This window comes from Panthera onca, chromosome A3, assembly GCF_046562875.1.
Source record: "Panthera onca isolate mPanOnc1 chromosome A3, mPanOnc1 haplotype 2, whole genome shotgun sequence".
Taxonomy (NCBI): domain Eukaryota; kingdom Metazoa; phylum Chordata; class Mammalia; order Carnivora; family Felidae; genus Panthera; species Panthera onca.
This window is the reverse complement of record NC_138341.1, coordinates 107466994-107485143: the sequence shown is the minus strand read 5'-3', so window position 1 is coordinate 107485143 and position 18150 is coordinate 107466994.

Below are 18150 nucleotides of genomic sequence, written 5' to 3'. Positions count from 1 at the left end.
TGGGTTAGGAAAAGTTGGCATGTTGCTTCTTTGAGCTACTTTTCAGATGATTAAAATTTTGAAAAAACTTCTTTTGAGTAGAGTGTTTTGTGGATTGCTTTAGAATATATGTGACGGTTCTAATTTTTTAAAGCTGGAATTCATGTATGAATTATAGTGCCTAGAACAGTCTTGTTATTTCATTTACCTACTAGTAACAATTTACTCTAATTGAATCTTTTAATCGAGAAATACCAGAGCAGTTTACAAGCATTAATTAATGCTCCCAACTCCCCAATGCGGTAGGTACGTGTTAGTCTTGTTTTATAAATGCAGAATTAAATAAAGAGTTAAGTGACTTGCCCAGGGCCACCCAGGAAGCCAAGAGGTGAAAGGTAGAGAGAAACTAACCATTCTTGGCTCTGAGGGAGCATCCTTGTGGTTCTTGAGCTGAAGGAAGGCCTGCATTTTGGTTTATGTGGTGGTATGAGAGAATAGGGAGAAAACGTGGAGATCCTCTTATCTTCACTCATTTATTTCATAGATGAGGAAATTAAGTCACAGAGCAGTGATGTGACTTCACTGCCCAAGATAAACTCATTCATTCATTCATTCATTCATTCACCAAGTATTCATTGAGTACCTATTGCATGACAAGCATGCTTTAAATTCTGGAAACACACTAAACAAAGTCCCTGTTTTCGAGGAGCTTATATGACAATGGGAGGGAGACAGTCAATAAACAAGTAGACAAATAAATTTTATGCTGTATCTTTTGGGAAAAAAAAGTCCAGAAAAGGAGAGGAAGTGTGTGTGTACTGGAGGGGAGGTGTTGCTGTTTTATACATGGTGTGCAATAAAGGTAATAAAGCATTTGAGCAGAGATAATATGTATTGTGGGATCAGAATATTTAGGTAGCTGGAGGAACAGCTTTCCAAGGAGAAGGAAAAGTATAAATGGAGGCAAAATCCCTGAGGTAGAAGAGTTCTTGGCTTACTTGAGAAAGAGCAAGAAGGCCAATTTACCTAAGAAAAGCAAGCAAAGGGAAGAGTCTTAGGCAGTGAGATCAGAATGCAAAAGGGGGCAGTATTTGAGAGGACCTGGTCAGCCATTGTAAGGACTTCAGCTTTTACCCTGACATGTGAAGCCATGAGACAGTTTGGGAACAGGAGTGATGTAATCTGACTTACTATAAGAAGGATCACTCTGGCTGTTATGTGGGGAAGAGTTACAGGGGTTTGGGGGAAGTGTAAAAATAGGGAGATCAGTTAAATGAGCAATTTTATGCTAAAATCGAATATTGACCAAGACAGATGTCAGGGAATAGGAAAAGCTGTCATGAGCTGAATGGCTAGGACATTAAATTCCAACTTTAAAGCACAAGCTTTTCTCCTTGTGACGCTAGGTATTTAATTAGGTTCAGAAGGTTTAAAAATATTCCTTCTGTGTGAGTAACAGCAACTGTATCTAAATTTTCTCTAATGTGCACTCTTTAAGATATAGATGCCAAATGATGGCCACCGAGCAAGCTGTATATTGGTGTGGATATACAGGTCACTCAAGTGAGACACTTCCTAAGATACTTACTGGGTAGAGAGCTAATGATGGGCCCAGCCCTACCTGGAGGCTAGGGGTGGTGCTAGAAGTAAGCCTGTGAACATCATGTCAGTGGACGTGGGTTCAAGTCTCAGGTCTGTCTTGTAAGCTGGGTAACCTTGGATAAACTTACCTCTCAGAACCTCAGTTTCCTCATCTATGAAATGGGTTAACAATACCAGCTCTTTCATTAGGTCAAATCATTCACAGGCTCAGATTATTGAGGTAAAATACTTAATACTATTTTTCATTAGTTAGCCTCATTAAAGATTAATTTTTATTATTTTTCAGTTCATTAAAAGAAACTTTTCCATGGAAATGCTTATAAAACAAGTCACTTTTATACTTCAGCCTTCATTGTTACTGCTAAAGATCTTCAAGAAAGTTTAGCAAGAAGATTATAGGCCTCAGTAACTCTGTTGGTTCTTTGTCATCAGGTATTTTTAAGTGGACGCTACATTATAGAGTCGAAGATTTTTAATGAGTGAGCCATCATCATTTAGCAGGAAGATTCTGTGTGAGTGAACATATCAATTAGGAATACTTTGTGCTGAATGTAACAGAAAGATATGATGAGCAGGGTCTTAAATGATAAGGTTATGTGATAATTTTTTATGGCAATGAATCTACAGGTTGGTTGTTGGACCAGGAGCAGTGTAGTGGTTCAAAGATCAGAGTCTGATTTGTATCTTACTATTTTATCATTCTTGGTGTGTTAGGTTTTCATTATCATGCTGTTTATCTCACATCACAAGATGGTTGCTTATCTAATAGTTCTGGACTTATATCCTTATGGTAGTTACATTTGGAGAAGTAGTGATGGGAGAAAAAGATGTTGTTCTTACCAAGATTACTCTTTTTATTTTAGAAAGGAAGCTCCCAGTAAATATCCTCCTACCTCTCATTAGTTGGTGTAGGACCACATGACAGTTCTAGACCCTTTTGCTTCATCATTGAAGGAAAGGATTACTGTGTCTGCAGTAGAGTAACATGTGTCATTTCCTATAGATGAGAGGAGCCTGCGTTCCCTAATACTGAGATCTCTAGGGGCACCTGGGTGGCTCAGGCTGGTGGGTTCTAGCCCTGCATTGGGCTTTGTGCTGAGAGCAGGGAGATGGCTTGGGATTCTCTTTCTCGTTCCTCCTCCCTGCTCATGCACTTTTTCTGTTTTTCGAAATAAATAAATAAACTTCTAAATAAAAAAGTAAAATGAAAAAAGAAAAGATCTCTTTGCCTGTTCTTTTTTAAAGTTTATTTATTTATTTTGAGAGAGAGAGAGAGAGAGAGCACGAGTGAGGGAGGGGCAGAGCAAGGGGAAGAGACAAAGAGGGAGGGAGGGAGAGAATCCCAAGCAGGTTCCACACTGTGAGCACGGAGCCTGATGTGGGGCTCGAACTCACAAATCACGAGATCATGACTTGAGCTGAAATCAAGAATCAGATGCTTAGCCAACTGAGCCACCCAGGTGTCCCCTGCCTGTTGTTTAAAAAAAAAAAAAAAAAAAAAGTTTATTTTGAGAGAGAGAGAAAGCATGAGTGGGGGAGGGGCATAGGGAGAGGTAATTCTAAGCAGTCTCCATGCTCAACATGGAGATCATGATCTGAGCTGAAATCAAGAGTCGGACGCTTAACTGAGTCACCCAGGTGCCCCTTGCCTGCTCTTAAAGAGTCAGGATGCTCTTAGGTAAGACGTGCACTTGTGTTTGTGTATGGGGCTGGGGCAAGAATGACAGCTGGGCAGGGGAGTATGAGTACTGTATCTAAGATACAGTAAAGCCAGTGGTTTTTCCGGAAGTGACATTTAAGCTGTGGTCTAAATTCTCCCAGGGAAGAGGAACCCAACCTGGTATGTTGGAGGAACAAGCATCTGTCTATGGTGGCTGGGTTTGATGGGAAATGAAATTTATAGGTAGGCAAGGCCAGGTTAAGAGTTTGGATCTTACTCTATGTAAAATGGGAAGCCATTGGAGGGTTCTAAGTACAAGAATGACAAGATCTGATTTCTGGCTTCTGAGTGGTTAATGAATGGAGATGGCAAGAGGAGAAGCAGGGATGTGGATCAGTGGGCTGTTTCAGGCCCCTAAGCAGTTGTGTGTAGAGGGTTAGGCTAGGATGAAATGGTAGCCAGCTTTCACATTTGCCTACAGTGATTCTCTATTGATATTTACAGTCTTCTGTTAGTCAGCTCCCACATTTTGCCATGGTTAGTCAGAATGACTAGTAGAATATAGCAGAAGTGATGTTCTGTTGCTTCTGAGATTAGGTTATAAAAGACTATTGGTTCCACGTTGGTCTCTCTCTTTCTTGATCTCTCACTCTGGGAGAAATGGGCTACCGTGTTCTGAGTTACCATAGGGAGAAGCTCATGTAGTAAAGAACTGAAACCTCCAGCTAGTGGCCTTCAAGGAACTGAGCATGCCAACAACTTCCTGTTTGACCTTGACATGACTGCAGCCCTGCTCAATGCTGCAGCCCTCTTGAGTTTGTAGCCTCATGAGAGACTCTGAGCCAGAACCACCCAGCAAAGTCTGTCCCAGATTCCCGACTCTCAGAAACCATGTGACATAATAAATCCTTGTTGTTTTATGGCACTATGTTCTGGAATTATTTATTATGCCCAAATAGATGGCTAACATAGGTGGCATCAGTGGAGATGGAGAGAAATAGAATTTTAGAGAATTTTAATTCAGCAAGAATTTCAGATGGATTATGTATAAGGAGTGAGAGAAAAGAGTCTGATCAAAGTTAGCTTTCAGATTTTTTACTTGAGCAAATGGAAGTGTTTTTGTGCTGTTTACAAAAATGAAGGCATTTAGAGAGAAGAGCAAGTTTGGGTAACATAATTAAGAGTTTTGCTTTGGGGTATGTCACGTTTGAGATGCTGGTTATTTCTCAGATGGTCAGTTGGCTATGAGTCTGGAGTTCTGGGGAGAAATCAGGAATGGAGAAATAGATTGAAAAATGTCTAGAATACAGGTGGCATTTACAGGCTGTAGAACTGGATGAGATAACCTAGAGAGAGTGTAAAAAGAAAATAAGGGTGCAGGGCATAGCCTTGGGCCCCTTAACATTGGTGTTCTTATTGTGAGCATTGACAAGGGAATGAAAAATGAATATTAAAACACAGCTCACTTTACAAATTAAAACTCAAAATACATATAAGTATTGAGTTGTTCATGCTGGGCCTATTCAATATTGCGCATGTCTACTGAAGAAAACTTTTAAACCTCTTTATGATGTGGCATTTGTACATTGTGGGTATGTTAAGACTACTATGGGACTTTAATTCTTGAACTTCCTGATACTTGGTATACTTTCATTTGAAACTTTCCTATTGTATGACCATAAATTTAAAAGTTAAACATGTATAGCTATGCACAATGACTTCTGATGTGTCTAAATTTCCAAGAAACACGTACCATGGTATTGGCTATTTATGAGTGTGGAGAAATTTAAGGAAATATATTTCTATTTCATGTTGTATAGCAAATTACAGCTCAGTATGGGCCTTTAAAAAATAGATTTGCTTTACTTCAACATGCTTACCCTGAATTTTTCCAGGAGTGTTTGGTACATACACTTCTGATGGTTCTTTTATAAATGATGTGGTGTACCAGAACCTTGTCACCCCCCAGGCTCCTTGGAAACAGGCAGAAGAGGTTATCTTTTGCCTTTGGGGTTTGCCTAGGGAAAATTGAAAAGCAGTCTTCCATTTGAGGTCAAGTTCCTCAAGATACACAGCAGGATAAAACTTATAGTCTTCAAGATACACAGCAAGATACAAAATTATATCTCCAGTGGTCAGGGGAATGCATGTCCAATATAGCTTGTAGAGGGAAAGGTAATGGCAGGTTAACTGAATCTCTTGTATTGGTGGAATAATAGGACTGAAACATACCCAGAACTTCTTGAAAGTTGACTGTGAATAGGATCTTTTCCCTTTGGTTTCTGGACTTTTCTTTTCCCCTGTCAAGGAAGACTGAGTCCCCATGAAATGAAGACTTTTGATTTTGGCCTAAAGCTTACAACTTGCGTTTCCCATGAGAATACCAACACCATGCCTTGTACGTCAATCATGATATGTCACCAGCAGGTGGCAACAGCGGGTGCAATAGAATGAAAACCCTAGGTCAGTATCTTGTGGATAACTAAGAAGGGTGGCATGCCAGTGCATGCAGAAGGGAAACAACTGCTATTTATTTAAAAATAAATGTGTTTTACCACTTTATCTCACCTCTCCAAAAGCCCATTTTCTTTCTTCCACCAACATTGATTTGGACCAGAGGTCAGTACTCTATTAACCAGAGGGAGGTCCTTTTAACAGCCTGTAGATCTTTTCCTCTAGATCAAGGGGAGGGTGGTTTGCCAGCGTTTGTTAAAGAGTTCTCATTTTTGACTTGCCTGCCCCTATGGGCCTCTTAAAACAACTCTGAAAACAAGTGGCAAAGAATAATTTATTACTTAGAAGACTTAGTGAGAGCCAACTAATTTGACCCCGTTAAGTGGGGTATTACAAAGCTAGGAAGGGATGACTGAGTTATTTGCCGACATGAGAGAACAACAGAATTCATTGGCTTTTAAAGCTGGCACAGCTGTGGTCAAAGGGGTTTGCTGTCATTGACTCCCAGCCTGTTGGTGAAGAGTCCCATTTCATTGTGGATGCCAACTCAGAGAGAGGGACTTGCCCCTTGCAGTGGCTTCTGTGTGATTTCAGAACTGGTGTTTTGACAAACACACTATGGCAGGGTGGACATGCTTGGACTTGCCACAAACACAATGAGGGTCTCAAGTTTTCTTTCAGATCCAAAGAAAAAGGCTATTTGAAGAATGAGGTCAACGGAATGAATGTTAGTGAGAGTACATCTGCTCCATAGGGGTGTAGATCCTTGGAAGGGCATCCTTTGCAGACTAAGGATGGGACAAGCCATAAATGAGGATAAGCTTGCCCTGTGCTTTAGTCTACTCTGAGCTCAAAATTACCGTATATGCTTAATAAATTAGTTAGGCCTCAGGTATCACAATATGTCAAGGAAAAGAAATACAAAACTATGAGGACATGGTTGTAGGCACGGTCATAGCAGGGCAACTGTAAAAATGATCCCTTTACATTCCTCTGAAAGCCAGCCTGTGCGTATTTTGCAGAAACCTCTTGCCTCCTATCTCACTCAGAATCTGAACTGTTAGTAGCTTCCCGAGATGCAGTTTTAATCATCCATGAAGTCTTTTCCCACTTCACTGTCTCTAAGAGCAACAACTTTTCATGTTTTTAAGAAGGTGGGATCTGTATTTACCTTACCACATAAAAGAAGCTCAGTGTAGGAGGTTGGGCTATGGCTTTGGTCTGGCCTGAAACTGACATTTTAACTTCTTATAAGTAAAAAATGTATACATTTCCATTTAATCATCTATCAAATAGGGTAATAATCCTACCTGGGAGACATTATAGAATATATAATAATAATAATAATAACTAATTACGATTATAGCTTATTTATGTGCTAATTGCTAGACCATGTGGCTTGACACTTCACCTGTCTATCTCAGAGAAAAGCCGAAATCCTACCATTGCTTCCAAGGCTGTGTGCAATCCCACTCCCTTACATCTGACCTCATTCCCTCCTGGTTTCCTTTCATTCTTCAGGTCACTGTGCTGGCCCCCTTTCTATGTTTTGAGTATACTGGGGTCTTTGCATTGCTGTACCACCTGGCTGGACTGCCCTTCACTCAGATATGTACAGGGTGAAATTTCTCACTGCCTTCTGTTCTGTCAAGTGCCACCTTCTCAAGGAAGTCTACCTGGATCATGCTTTTTAAAAATGCAACCTGCCCCCTACTGACACTCCTAACAGTATTGATAACCCATGTCTGACTCTGTGTTTTCTACATTTCAAAACACTTCTCTGTTAATTATGATTATTTTTTGTTGTCTGTCTCCCTCAATTAGAACATAAATTCTTTGAGTGCAATAATTTTTAACTTTTTCTTAGTGGAGTATTGTAAGTACCTTGAATGTGGCTAATATAGAAAGGCATTCAATTTAACTTTTGGTTGAATGAGTGACAAGACAACAATCCTGCAGTTAGGTACACACACACGACACACACTCTTATCCATACTCACACGTACGTATACTCACAAACTCGTACCTCCACACACCCCTCACACTCTCCTGTTCATACACACTAATACACACTTACATACAGGATTTATTTTTGATATTGATAAATTTGGTTTATAACCTATTTTGTGTTCCTATTACAAAGGTAACATAATTAGAACTGCTCGAATATACATTTAGGTGAATTGGGTAACCTTTTTCCCCTAGAATCATTTCTATAAAAGAAAATACTTGTATATTATACAGGATAATATCTTATTATGCAGGTATTTGTTAGTATTGTTTTTCTAATATGAAAAATTATGAGATGGTCAGTATAAATATGAAAAATCAGAATCTATGAATACTTTACAGATATACAGTTTTAATGTTAAAGTAATAGTAAGCAAGCTACTAAACTATTCCAGATAAACACTCTGCTAGATGTAGTTGAATGAATAAATAAGGATCATTTACAATTAACCCACTGTTGGATAATTGTAAATGTGTTTGAAAACAATTTGTTCCCTTAAGTAAATTTTAACGCCTCCCACCTCCACCTTTGTTTACATTAATTTGTTTAATCAATCTATTTTTTTTATAATGGGAAAGTAAACTGTAGAGGCATAGACAGTAGACAAAGTTGTATTTAGATAGTCACAAATTGCAAATTACAAGTCTTAATTTAAGGTACTTTTTTTTTCTCTTGAACAAGTGCTATTCTATAATATAACTACCATTTGATTTGTTTTGATGGTTACTTTTGACCCATATTCATACTTCTTTATCCAGAATCTTCCCAAATCACACTTCATTACCCAAATCCTCATTCAGAAAATGATTGAGCCACAAAAATATGGGTTTTATTTTGTTTGCAAAGGAATATTGGTAGTAGAGATGAATGATGATTTTTAAGGTGTATTTTAGTTCATCTGATATTTGGTTTGATAAATTTCTCAATTTTGGTGGGGAGGGAGGAGGCGTTGTATCCAGGAAGCCTAGCTCCTTCCATTGGGTACTTTCCCTTGTTTGGAGTTCTGTGAATCTGTGTCTTCTGCAGCTGCTCAGAGTGACCATCTGGTTTTGGTTGGAACATTCCTGCAGGGCCTTACTATTTTCCCAAATAGAGCATTACAGGATTGCATAGTTATAGGTGTTACAGAGTTCTTCCTCATGTATAGCTAAAATTTGGTTTCTTGGGGTTTCCCCAACTGGTGGTAGATCTAACACTGTGGTAAGGCCCTAGCTACTACTTCTTTTTTCCTCTACATGTCAAGATCCTTTTCTCAAGAAAACTAAGAGTGACATTATTCCTGTTTTTTCTTCTCCGGGAGAGACCAAATATATCCACTTTCTTAATTTTTTTAAGAAGGTGAGTATCTATACACACACATACACACATATGGTTTGTGCCATCATTTTTTGAGGTTTACCTCATTTTTAAATGAGATCCTGTACTTTTTGCCTCCAGAAAAATCTTCTCCGATTGGTGCAAAGTCATAGGGAAAAGGAAACAGTATTTGCATTGCAGAGACTCTTGTCCAGACAGCTTCACCCTGTCCAGACAGGGTACATGCCTTCTGTAAAATGAGGCACAACTATTTCCTGGTGAAGTCTAGATGTGCACCCTGTTACTGCTGTTTATTTCTTTCAGGTTGGATTGTAGGCATTCTTCATTGGCCCTCAGAACATCCCTGAGACTCGTCATTGCTTCTACTGTTCTAGGGAGGATAATCTGGAGGTACACATTGACTGGGAACCTGCCCAAATATTACACAAATCTAACCAAGAATCAAATCCAAATCTTTGGACATATGTGAAAAACAGAAAGAGAAGACAAATGGAGTGCATGTGTCTGCATCAGCGAACTACATTATTGTAAGTGATGGTGACTTTTAGTCTTAATTGTAATGCCTTAACCTTTTCTAATTGATCAAAAGGCAAGGGGATGTGGAAGAAATTGCTAACCTTGACAGTGTCTTAGGCCCAAGTTTGATCTCCAAATTCTGGATTGCTTTGAGAAATAGCTGAACATATAGCAATGATCAGTTTAAGAATTATAATTGTGGAATTATGTATTTTTTTCCTCAGACCCAGGTAACAGAATCTTCTGGAGAAGATTAATATCAAAATAGAGTAGGGTAAAAAAAAATCACGCAGGAAAGTCATCTTCAACTTAAAATTAAATACGATGACATCTAACATCAAAGAGGATTCTTGCAGTGTCTAATTGTTTAGTTGTTAGTATAGTCATTTTCAAAACCAATTTTATCTCTGTAGTAGTTTTTGTCTACTGGCAACTGAGGTGAAGGCCTCTGGGCTGTTGGAAAGATTCAAGCTGTTTTACAGAACTGCTCATGGAGGGCAGGAGAGAATGGACTTGTAAACAAATGGTTATTTTCAACTATCACTGAATTGTTAGTAAAGGTGTCTGAGCATTTTGATTTCCCTGATGTACCCAGACCTGTGCTTCTCACTACTTATTTCTAAACTTTGGGAAATAGAGTTCGGTTTCAAAGTATATCAAATGTTTTGTAAACTATGGAGGGAAAATCTGTGATAGGATGTGGTTATCAAATGTTGCCATTGGGAGCATTTAATCAGAATAAACAAATAATATGCCCTTGGATCACATTTTAATTAGGAAGGTCTTAATTAAAAGCTGAGAACCTGTCGCTGAATTTATATTCAATTTGTGTATTAAGTATATCACCTATGATATTATGCAAAAGAGGATGTTTTGCATCCTCAGGTTTTTCCAGATTTGCTTAATTGAAGTTTTACAGAATTGGTGCTTATTAAAGTTATAAAATGTGCCACATTATTATATTATAAAGACTATAGCTTTTATTTTATGTTTTTCATTTCTTAATGCCTTCTGATTATTTGACTAAAGTCATTTGACCAGAAGATGAAATAAGCATGACACTTGCTGGACAGTCCCCTCACCTCCCTGCACCATTCAAGTTTAAAATAACATTTATGATTTTTTACACTTACACACTATCTCTGTGATAGACATCATATAAATTTGTAAAAAGTATAAGAAGAAAATACCAGCCTGATCTTATTGCTCAAAAATTTGCAGTTAATATTTTAATGTTTCTTTCCTGTCTTCTACTTCTGTGTGTTACGTAGCTTATATCCTTTTGTGTGTGTGTGTGTGTGTGTGTGTGTGTGTGTGTTTTACAGCACATATTGTTTTGTGTATTACGAGCTCTTCATAAACATATTTTGTAATATCCTGTTAGGATGGATAATTAATAGCACTAATTACCAAACCTTTCTGTATTTCAACAATATTGTTTAGGAAAAACATACTTTTAGATGATGAAAACCATGAGACTTAAAAAGCAGAGCTTTGTTTATGATTGATCACTAACATGAGAATATTAAGTGCCCATTAAATGCCCCTTAGTTTCTTGATTCTCCAGCTCTCTTGGGACAGTGGTTTAAAGCTTTCATTTAGATATTGGAGTAAATTTTTGAAAGCCAGACTTGAGACTGGTAGACTTACTGGGAAATAAAACCACTAAGGAAAAACTTAGAAATTCATGGATCTCCTAGAGAAAAAATGATGTATTTTGTGTTATTTTAAATTAATGTTAGGCTTAAAGGAAGGCTGCAAATGATGAACTTTTAGGGACTGTATTTTGTGCTATGATGTTAAATGAAATGGAAAATACTCCCAACTTCTGGAAAACATACATATATCACAGTTTATGTCTTGGTAACATTTATAAAGGAAAGATGCTATTTTCTGAATTTCTCTATGATAATCATTTGTATTTTCCTTCTGATTTAATTTTCTTTGTGGAGGTGGGTATGGGGACTATGAGTACAGTTTCCGAATCAGCTGAAACTTTTGAAGTAGGCTGAAAACCTTTGAACATATCGATACCCTCCACCTTTCAAGATATCACACAACTCTTGTTTATGTAACAGGAAAAAAACAAAACAAAACAAAAAACCTCGAACCAAACACCAGTACACCACTCTTCAACCAATTGTTCTCTTTGCTATTTCTCAAAGAGTCTAACACATGGTTAGTGGGATATTTTAGCTGCTGACACAGCATTCTTTTTTTGTACCCAGGACTTTGAGAATTTTGGATTTTCAGGACTTTACCCTGAACATTCTATCCCCCAGGTTGACGTCCCAAGAACATCAGATGCATTTTTGGGTTCAGCAAGACATTTAAAAATGTAGTGGCACCATTGAGAGGTACATTAATTCCTCTTTAAATTTAGAGTTAGAAAAAAAGAACTAGCCATGAGTACTTGCTGGAAATTTTTAGGGTTTCTTGTTATAAAAATTTCAGACCTGGAAGACACTTGAGACTTCTTTATCTTGTCCATACCAGTCCTAAAGTGTAAAGTGTTAGTTTGCCTAGGACAGTCCCAATTTATGTCTGTTGTCCCTGTGTAATTATAAAAGTACCTCCTGCTGCTCTCAAGAGTTTGTGGTTTAAATAATAAATTATACATTTACTAACCTTACTAGGAAGGGAACAGAATCTCAAGTCTTGATAGAGCTGCACAGGTTTTTCAGCTAGACCAAGCTATGTTTACAAGAAAGTAGAAATGAACTCTTCTAACTTCTAAAACAGGGTTAGGTTATTATACTCATGCTATTCATGATTTAGGATGAATTGAATAAATGCAAAACCCCTGGATTTTTGACTAAGCAGTGCATGTGCCCAGTGGTTCTCAAAACGTTAGCTTGCATTAGGATTACCTGGGGGGCTTGTTAAAACAGATTACTGGGCCCCACCCCTAGAGTTTCTTATTTCAGAGATCTAGAAATTTGTATTTCTAATAAGCTCTCAAGTGATTCTGGTGCTGTTTATGCAGTGTGCTCACATTCTGAGAACCTCTGACATAGTATTAAAGTGGCATTTTCATGAATGTCATGACTGTGCACCTTCCCTAGCTGTAAATGTTCACTTTTTCTTCTCAATATGTAATTTATGTTATATGTGCCAGAATTTTCTTACAGTGACAACTAGAGGGGTGTAAATGAAAAATTTTGAAATACAAAATTAATGGAAAAACGTAGGGTGATTTGGGATTGGGCTGGTTGTTTTTTCATCAGCAGGCCCAAAACCAGTCTGTGAGGGCAGAACTGGATGGTTATCCAACTGGAAGGGAGAAAATTGCTTCTACATGTATGCTCACGAAGCTTGCTACTCAGAGTGTGTTCATGATCCATCAGTATCATCTGGAGATTGTAGGAAATGCAGTTAGGAGCTGCTGGGGCTCCTCTGAGACCTTCCTAAATCAGTCTTGGTTAACTGGTACAGTGAGTGAGTGCAGAAGTTTTACCTGGAGATCATGGAGACATCAAGAAAGTCTCAATTGCAGAAATTCCTTCCCATTGAAACATTAGCTTCAATATTAGCAGACAATCTCTACTTTCAAACCACTGTGAAGTAAGGTTAAAGTTTACTGTAAATTTATCTGAAATAGTTTTGTATTTTCAACACTTTATAAAATCCTGAACCTGACAAAAATCTAGGGAGAAAGACCTGCTCCACTCCTACTTGGAGAAATACCTAACTGGAAATAGATGGGAAACTAACATCAAGGTAAGAAGCTAAAGGAAGGCTGAGTTTAGAATCATAAGCATCATGTCAGTCAGGGAAGAGCGTGTCTCAGTGGTTGCCTTAGCCTAGGTTAGAGGAATTTAGTTGGTAAGAATGAGGTTATGTATTCTTGTATCCTTTGGGTAAATATCTAGCAGTGCAATTGCTGGATTGTAGGGTAGTTGTGTTTTTAACCTTTTGAGGAACCTCCATACTGTTCTCTAGAGTGGCTGCACCAGTTTTCATTCCTCCCAGCAGTGCAAGAGGGTTCCCCTTTCTCTGTACCCTTGCCAACACCTGTTGTTTCTTGTGTTGTTGATTTTAGCCGTTCTGACAGGTCTGAGGTGATATTGTGATTTTGATTTGTATTTCCCTGATGATGAGTGATGTTGAGCATCTTTTCACGTGTCTGTTAGCCATTGAAGGTTGATGGAGGGAGGTGGTGGGAGATGGGCTAGATGGGTGATGGGTACTAAGGAGGGGACTTGTAATGATGAGCACTGGGTGTTGTAGGTAAGTGATGAATCAGTGAATTCTATCCCTGAAACCAATATTGCACTGTATGTTAACTAAAATTTAAATTAAAAAAGAATGAAGTTATGTATGGATAACACCATTGAAATCAAATTCACCTGGAAGTTCTGAAGGTGGAATTAATAAGAATTTCCAGTAATGTTATGTCAAATACTTCGGGTTTTCCGGGAATTCGACCCAAATGATAAGACATTGACATTGGATTTTCATTCCCTGCCTTTTCTTCAACAACAACAAAATGGGAAAACTGTTTTTCTGTAAGATACATATTAAAAACAGAATTTTGTGTGAGTCAAGCAGAATCACCTTTGCAACTGTAGCAATGGTGAGTCACCATTTTAAATTACTTGTCAACTCTCAAAACCCTGCAGTTGCTATGAATGACATCGCCTTTCCTGGAGCATGCCTTGAAGATAGCCCCAAAGAGCACCATTTTCTCTCTTTTAAGAGGCCAAACGTTCAAAATGCACTTCTCCTTTGTGCACCTGCGGTTTTGAGTCAACAAAAATTGCCAACCCAGGGTGATAAGCTCCATATAAATAATTAATGACATGGAACTAATTACTCCTGCATTAGGCCACCTGCACCCTCAAAGCTCAAGAGCCCCAGGTGTGAAAATTGCAGGGGCAGCTAATTGTGAGCTGCATTTCATCACGTAAACCCTGCAGATGAGGCCCTGGCTGTTTCCTGCTCATGGTTTTTCAGGGTTCAGCAGGCTGAGCATGGGTGGGACTGGCTGCATTTGTAACTATCTCAGAAGGCAAACCAGACAACACAGTGACTTGAAAACCGAGCCCTTAGAGGCCTCCAGGAGGTAATAGGGATTAGGTTTAATTAGAGGAAAATATGCCTTGAAGGATATGGCTGGAAATTGTCCCTTGAGGTATGCGAAACCTCCTGCAACAACTCTAGGTGAGAATGTTACATTTAGGAGCTAGGAGACATCTGTTTGATTATTCAAGTAGATTATTCAACTAGAGGACTTTAGAATTTCCGTCTGGAAATATGTGAATTAAATTATGTATCTATACATCTGAGTTTCAAGTGTACTTTTTGGTGGGGATCTTTCTTTGAGTGCATTAGTGCGGTCTGTGTGTGTGTGTGTGTGTGTGTGTGTGTGTGGTGTAGACTCCCCCAACCAAGATCTTAAAATCTTGTTTAGAAGGAAATCTAAAGCAGAGAACTCTATGCTCACTTAAATACCTGTAGAAATTCTCAGGCTGTCTTGCAGAGTACTCATTATTTTATGTTGGCTTTGGAATGAGGAATAACAGAAAAAAATAATTAAAGTTACTATGTCTAGCAGCTTCAAATGCACTGTTGAATTTTGCTTGATCGTAAAGCATGGTCTGAAGATCCAGCTTCTCACTTACTTATCAATTATTATTCCTATCTCATGGTTTGAAGGTGAGCTGAGGAAAGGCGTACTTATGAAGTGATAGGATTAAGTATTATAAAAGTAGTTGGAAAAAAAATTCCAGCCAAGATTGTTCAGCTGTATATTTTTCCTTCTACACACACACACACACACACACACACACACACACACAGAGTTTTACATGAATTAGATCATAGAATACCTACTGTTTTCATCTTGTAAATTGAAAAATTTGAAAAAAAACACTTTTTGGGGGGCTTAACTCCCTTATCCAACAACCTACAGTGTTTTTCTATGCCTATTATAATATTTAATAAATGGAGAGTTGTCTCTAACCATTTTTTTTAATGAATAGACTTTTGTTGATAAGTTGTAGGTTTACATAAAAATTGAGTAGAAGTATAGACATATTCCATAAACCCCTCAACTCTTCTCCCCCAGTTTTTCCTATTCTTCAGTCTGATGTTGATGTGGCACATTTGTTACAATTGATGATCCAATGTTGACACTTACTACACATTAATTAAAATCCATAGTTAGGGTTCTTTCTTGTGTTTTACTTTGTGTGTGGTTTGACAAATATGTAATGACACAGTATCCACCATAACAATATCCAGAAGAGTCCCACTATTTCTAAAATTTCTAATCATGTCTTCACAAAGTTTGGATATATCTTCCTTCTTTTCTCTTAGCATCTCTGGAGTCAACTGACTAGGCAAATCTATCTTTTTTACTTTCTTTGTTGTTTTCCATGGTAGGACTATGCCACAGTTTATTCAACATTTCCCCTTGTGGAGTAGAATTTAACATTATACCCTTGTACATATTATGCTTTTATACCTCAGGATTAACTCCCAGGAGTACGGCTGCAAGATCAAAGGCTGTGTGCACTAATACTTTTAATAAGCACATGGCTTATTGTCACATGGCTTTTAAAGATAGCTGCATCAGGTGACATTTCTATAAGTAATATGTGTGTACTTTTTTGGACCTAATCCCCATCAGGAGCAGGTGTTTTTTTTTAACATTCAGTTTTATTAGTATTTTTAAAATTTATTTTTTGAGATAGACAGCTCCATTGAGGGAGGGAGACAGCTCCATTGAGCTCTCTCTCCAGAGAGAGAGGGGTAAAGAGTACCTGAAGCAGGCTCTGTGCTGGCAGTGGCAAGCCCAATGCAGGCTTGAACTCATGAACTGTGAGATCACAACCTGAGCTGAAGTCAGACACTCAACAGACTGAGCCACACAGGTGCTCCTAACATTTGTGGTTTTGTGTGTGTGTGTTTGTTTGTTTGTTTTTTGCAACAGTTGGTATTTTTAAAAACTTGGTAATTCTTGTTTGAGAAGGAGGCATGATATACTAGTTAACTTATATTGGCTCTGAATTCTGATTGGCTTAGAGTTCCAGTTCTATCACTTTTTGCTCTTCGACCTCAGGCAATTCACTTCACTCTTAGTGTCTCAGTTTCCTCATCCTCATCTGTAAAGTATGGATGGTGATTACCTTTTTTTTTTTTTTTTTTTTTTTTTTTTTTTTTTTTAAGAGAGAGAGCAGGCAAGGGAGAGGGGTAGAGGTAGAGAGAGAGAATCTTAAACAGGCTCCATGTTCAGCATGAAGCTTGACACAGGGCTTGATCCCACGACCCTGGAATCATAAGCTGAGCTGAAGGTCGCTCAACTGACTAAGCCACCCAGGTGCCCCTGGATGTTCTATTACATCATAGGTTTCATGGGTGATTCGACTTAGACTAAGCATTCAGGTAATGATAGTTTTTGTTGTTGCAGTGTTACAGATTGATCATCAGACCCTTTGAGCAGTATCCAGGAATACTGCTTCATTATGATATTCCTGGATATATTCTAGAGTTCTGTCAAATTTGATGATAATTAGTGAGATACAGAGCAGGTGCAGCATTCCCTTTTAATACCAAACCACAGAATATAGTGCCCTGAAACAGAAGGCTGTCTCTGATCATAGTTCCTCTGTACACATGCAAAAAAGATTAATTGAAAACCAGGTTGTTATAGAACCTTGCTCTGTATAAGCATGAACCTTTTGTTGGAGTTGAAGCTACCTGGCATATCAAATTTATTCAAGTGTTATTTCTCCTTGTCCATTTTTAAAGATAATATAGAAGCTGTTACTCTTAAATTATTAAGTAGCTTATTTCTTTTCAGATTTTATTTGAAATCTTTCGTTTAGGCAGTCTGTAGACTGTACCTCAGAGCACATTTTACGTTCCCTGTGATTCTTTGGGCCTATGACTCTCTCTGACTCTCACCATAGCCCATGCTATTTTTGCTACTCACTCACCAAAAATTATTCCTTAAAAGAAGTTGGGAGCATCCTTTGGGGAGAAATAGAGGGGAAGGAGGAGGGATGGGTATTTATCTCTATATCTGAAACAGAATCATTATCCTCCAGAAGCCTCCAGACCAATGGCAGTCAGGTGACAGGGAAGGTGTTCCATTCTAGTCCCAGGTGAAGTGGCCCCTCCCTCAAATGAGAATTCTTGTGATAGACTGAGAAATTATGAACATGCTGAAGGTATAGATCCTGGTCTTATGCTGGGCAATGTTAGTTGTGACAGAAAGTTGGTTGTAGTGGATAAAGACCTTGAAGAACCGTGAGGAATTTTGCTTGTTTCTCTGGGGGCTTTTGTTCTGTACTGAAGCAGGAAATATGGCTTATGAACTGGATGACCTCCTAGGAAGCATGCCCTGCTACATCAACCCTTATTTCTGAACCAGAAGGCAGGACATGTTGTCAGACAAAGGCGTTTTCATTAGCTGTTGTGAGTAATGCCAAACATTGAAATTTCCAAGACCTTTTTGCTATTTTATGGGATTTGTGAAAAAGAGTATTCTAACCAAATTGGTATTGACTTGAAGAATCAGTAAAGTGCAGTTTCTGAACAGTAAAATTGGAAATCAGTTGTGCTTTTTTTATCTAGCCAATTTTTATACAACTCCATACCAAAA